Genomic DNA, 6,000 nt, shown 5'->3' with positions numbered 1-6,000 from the left:
TAGGGTTTTGTGTGCTTCCTCCATTGAAGCCTTCTTGAAGAAATTGAAAGAAAGGGTGTTTAAGATTCACTCCAAGTAAGTAAATTCCTCTTGTTCCTTTCAATTTCTTAGATCTCATGATGAACTCTAAGGACTCAAAAAGAAGCTCCAAAAGCTCAAATACCTCTAGCATGGATTCTCCTTGTGACCAAAACTCTCTTAGGATTAGGTTTGTGGATGATTCTTGTGCTAGAATTTTTGAAAAAATTTCATCTAAAGGTTTCATCCTAGAAAAGAAATTGAATCTCTCTAGTGATCATGAAGAGGATTTAGCTTGCTTCACAAAATTCAAGCTTGGAAATATCTTTGATGGTTATGGCCAAGGATTTGATTCTCTCACAAGAATTTTCTATGCCAACATTCATGATGTTGATCTTAATAAGATAGAATTTAAATCCATGATAAACAGAAAAATATTTCTTGTTGATAGAGAATTAATTTCAAAGATTACCAACATTTTATTGGGAAACGTGCGTCTTCCTAGACCAAGTGATGAACGACCATCATGTGATGAAATCTCTCTTGGACTTTGTGGCAAGAAGGTAGATTGGAATCAAGGAAAGTTTCCTACCAATGATCTTAGTATTGCGTTAATGGCATTTGGAAAACTTGGTATCTCAAATCTTTGTCCCTCCATAATTGAGAATTCTTGGTGGAGTCATGAGTTTGCGGAATTGGTCTATTTCCTTGAATCGGTGTTCAAAGTCTCGATATTTGTGGTTTTATCATCTTTCAAATGACTTCGATGACTTCACCTATAAAGATGTTAGGTTACCCTTGCTTGATTGGTCAAATTTTCCATGATCGTCGTTTTGATCCAATTGGCAACTCTCTCGAGGTTCCCAAACCGGTTCGTCCTTGTACCTTCAGACGCATAAGGGAGAATGTGTGCAAAAGAAAAAGAGATGCTTCACTTAACGATTGCGATCCTACCACCTTGATACTTCTTCCAAAAATCCACAAGGGCGTGTGTAAGGTCGATTCAAGGTGAAGTGTGTGCAAGAACAATTGTCATTGGTTGCAACTAAGTTTCCCGAGCTCAAGGGAGAGTTGAAAACAATTCAAGCATCTTGGAGTATTTCCGATGAGGAAGACAATGAGTAAAAAGATGATTATATGTTTGCCTAGTAAATCTTCTATTTTCTTGTTTTTGTTAGAAGAATAACAAGAGTTTGGAATAGCCATTATTGTGTTTACACATAGCTATGTCCAACGGTTTCATCTTCGTGTTTTTAGATTTATTGGTTTAAATTCTAAATTTGTTTGGAAGATGATTTTTGCAGTATTAATCTTTATGGTTTTATATATTGCAAATTTGTTATGGGATATGTGTGCTTACGTCCGTGAACTATGATTGTCCCATACCTTGTCAAAAGTAAAGTCTTTCGTATGTCGATATGCATGTATTGATAAAAGAATGAATATACTTTTGACAAATACAAAAGTTAAGCCTATTATGTCAATTATTGATGGAAGATAGGTTAAAATCTTTTGTTTGCAAGGATTATGTCTATTGAATGTCGTTATGCGAATAGTGATGGAAAATAGAATGAATCCTTGTGTATTCTGCAGTATTGATCTTCCCTGATCCATATTTTATATATTACTGTGAGGCTCCGTAAAGTGTCTTATGTTGAGCATTGAACGACCAAGTTGATTATTTTTATGATTATCTATGTTGTTGTTCCGTGAGGTACTTTATGTCGATCATATTCAACTAAATAAATCATCTTGTTTGGTTATTTAGTTGTTGATCCGTAAGTTTTCTAATGTCGAGCGTGACCAATTAAATTGATTACTTTTGTGATTAGTTTGGTTGTGTATTTCGATTAGATTAATTATGGGTTCTCTTGTGATTAATCTAATTGTATGTTTTTAAGTATCCATAAGTTCACTTATGTTGAGCATTTATCGATTAAATTAATCATGGGTTCTCTTGTGGTTAGTTTAATTGAATATTTTTGGATTCAAATTCATACTTGTATGTGATTTGTTATGTCCAAAGAAATCACTCTTTTCTTTCGAAATTAAGGTCGCTCTTGTTGTTCTTTCGGGAATGACATTTTATGGGGGAGAGTTCTTTTCTGAACTTGCGCTTAATTGCCAAATCTTTATGGAGAGTGCGGCTGTGGAATATTATAGGGGTTATCTTGTATCTTTACAAACTCCTTGATCAATGCATTTAGCTTCGGCTTTATGATTGCATCTAAATAAGATGATATATTTTTTCTTTCTTTTGGTCAAGAAATGTCTCTTTCGGAAATTTCATTAGGATCCCGTTCTTGTACCTTTGCCAATTTTATTGACAAAAAGGGGGAGAATTAATATGTAGTTCACACTACAAATACATATGGTTTTCGGATCATTATGTAAGGGGGAGTGGTTTCCATGTGAGATGGAGTATTGACTAAGGGGGAGTGATACATATCACCATAGTATTGTTGTTGAAGTTGTGATACAATTGAACTTTGACGCTGTGTAATGATACTATTGAAAAAACGGGGGTCTGACAACACCACCCAATATTTCGCTTAGCAATATGTATGGACAAACTCGAATATACTTTTAAGAGAATCAACAAGACTCAATCAATTAAAAGTATATCAACGAGTTTATATCTCTCTCTTGATTTGATTTCCTCAAACAGAAACTGTGAGTACTAATCAAATACAAGGAATAACTTGGATGGTACCAAAGACCAATATCCAAGTGTCAATCAATATCAATCAACAACCATTAGGTCGGATTATCCAATTGATTGATCTAACGCACAACCTGTATTATTTCAATTATAAAGATAAAACAATATAATGCGGAAATTGAAATAACGCAGACACCAGAAATTTTGTTAACGAGGAAACCGCAAATGCAGAAAAACCCCAGGACCTAGTCCAGATTGAACACACACTGTATTAAGCCGCAATAGACACTAGCGTACTCCAAGCTAACTTCGGACTGGACTGTAGTTAAACCCCAATCAGTCTCCCACTGATCCCAGCAGGATACTGCGCACTTGATTCCCTTAGCTGATCTCACCCACAACTAAGAGTTGCTACGACCCAAAATTGCAGGCTTTGACAATAAACAAATATGTCTCACACAGACAAGTCTATCAAAGGATCAATCTGTATCCCACAGAAAACCCTAAAGTTTTTGTTCCGTCTTTTGATAAAAATCAAGGTGAACATGAACCAATTGATAATCCGGTCCTGTATTTCCGAAGAACATCTTAGATTAATCAATCACCTCACAACAATCTTAATCGTATGGTAGCGAAACAAGATGTTGTGGAATCACAAACAATGAGACGAAGATGTTTGTGATTACTTTTTATATCTTGCCTATCAGAGATATCAAATCTCAAGCCAATCAATCTGATTGTACTCGTACGATAGAAGATGCAAGATCAGATCACACAACTACGATAAAAGTAGTATCGGTCTGGCGTCACAATCCCAATGAAGTCTTTAAGTCGTTAACCTGGTTTTAGAAGAAGAAAACCAAAGGTTAAAGGAGAACCGACTCTAGTACGCAAACTATTTTACAAACTCTAGCAGAAATTCTCGGGATGAGAACTTCGCCGGTTCGCGGACTTAGCTCACGCAAGTAGTTTGTCAACTCCAGCAGAAATTCTCGGGTTTGAGAACTTCGGTAGTTCGCGGACTGAGTTCGCGGACTTGGCACTTGCCATTCTTCCGGTTCTCTTGATCAACAAAGTTCTAAAACTTTGGTTCAAGGAATAGGACTTATACATAAATGTGTTTCCACAACAACGCTTATGTCCATCATTGGTTATATAATCTAAACTCTCATTCCAATCATTGAAACATTCTTAGAGGACGTTATATAGTTTTTACACCATTTCTCGTCAAAGCAATTTTCAAAGTGATTGAAACATATCATGACTTTCGTCACTAGGTAAAGATAAACTTGGTCGAAGCGAAAAGCTTACCAACACATATTTCGAGATATAGATAGGCGAGGTATACTCGGCTCGAAATACCAAATGTGTATAATCTAAGTCTATATATAACATACGACTTTTTGTCTCAAGAAGTAGGATATAGAGTAGATAGACTTTTGAGTGACAGATAAGTTCAAGTCTTCACATACCTTTTTGTCGAGAAGTTCCACCGGTTCCTTGAGTAGTTCTTCTACTTGTATGATGAATCGCCATGAAGTCCTTGGAGCTCAACTACAATTTCTATCCTAGTATGAGACTTAGCTATAGTAGACTAGAAATCAAGACTTATAGTTTTGATCACTAACATTGACAAACATGCTTGAGATAGCAACGCATGCGAGTTCGACCGAGCAATGCTCTAACAATCTCCCCCTTTGTTAATGTTAGTGACAAAACTATCAATACATATGGAATACAAAATAGATAAAGAAACTTAAGTATCTCCTATTACACATGTCTAATCTTCAACATTCCTCGAAATCTTCGTCACTTCCAAGTACTCCAACGATCCCAAAGGTTGTAAGTTTAGCATCACCGCTGTTGAAGATCCGTAGCTATAACAATGAGAAAGCATCGGTCTCGATCATTGTTATACAGTGTCAAAGTTCAATTGTATCACAACTTCAATAATAATACTATGTTGATATGTATCACTCCCCCTTAGTCAATACTCCATCTCACATGGAAACCACTCCCCCTTACATAATGACCCGAAGACCATATGTATTTGTAGTGTGAACTACATATTAATTCTCCCCCTTTTTGTCAATAAAATTGGCAAATGTACAAGAACGGGATCATAATGAAATTTACGTAAGAGACATTTCATGACTAAAAATAAAGAACACACATCATCTTATTTAGATGCAATCATATAGCCGAAGCTAATAGCATTCATCAAGGAGTTTAAAGATACAAGATAACCCCTCTAAAATTCCACAGCTGCACACCCCTCAAGATATGACCATTAAGCACAAGTTCAAAAGAACTCTTCCCCATTTGATGTCATTCCCGAAAGAACAACAAGAGCGACCATAATTTCAAAAGAAAAGAAGGATTTTATTGGACACCAAAACCATAAGAATGATTTCTATATCCAAAAATCAATCAAATTAATCATAAGTAAACCCATGATTAATTTAATCGGAATAAAAAATCAAATTAAACACAAAAAGTGATCAATTCAATTGTTTGTGCTCAACATAAGAAAACTCATGGAGACACAAAAATACTCAACTAGATTAATTACAAGAGAACCCATAGTTAATCTAATTGGAATACACAACCAAACTAATTCCGAAAGTAATCAATTTAATTGTCAATTGTTTTGCTCGACATAAGAAAACTTACGGAGCAATAACTAAATAACCAAACAAGATGATTAATTTAGTTCAAAAATGCTCAATATAAAGTACCTTACGGAACAACCAACAAAGTCAATCAAAAAAATAATCAACTTTGTTGTATCGTGCTCAACATAAGACACATTACAGAGCCTCACAGTAATACATACGAATATGGATCAGGGATGATTAATACTGCGGAATACACAAGGATTCATTCTATCTTCAATCATTATTTGCATAACAACAATAATAGACATAATCCTTGAAAACAAAAGATTTTAACCTATCTTCCATAAACATAATTGACAATATAGGCTTAACTTTTGTATTTGTCAAAATTCCATTCATGATTTTACCAGTACGTGAATACCGAACATGAATGACTTTACTTTTGACAAAGTATGGGACCTTCAAGTTCACGGACGCAACCATACATATCCCATAACAAGTTGCAATACAACAAATCATAAAGATTAATACTGCAAAAACATCATCCTCCAAATATTTTTAGAATTTTATACCAAAAATCTAAAAAATAAACACAAGAAGATGAAAAATAATAGCTATGTGTAGTTACAATCATTGCTATTCAAACACTAGTTATTCTTCCAACTAAACCAAAAAGAAGAAATACTAGGCAACAATGTCTTT

This window comes from Papaver somniferum, chromosome 10 (genome assembly GCF_003573695.1).
Source record: "Papaver somniferum cultivar HN1 chromosome 10, ASM357369v1, whole genome shotgun sequence".
NCBI lineage: Eukaryota > Viridiplantae > Streptophyta > Magnoliopsida > Ranunculales > Papaveraceae > Papaver > Papaver somniferum.
The sequence above is the reverse complement of the archived record's forward strand: the minus strand, read 5'-3'. Positions refer to the sequence as shown.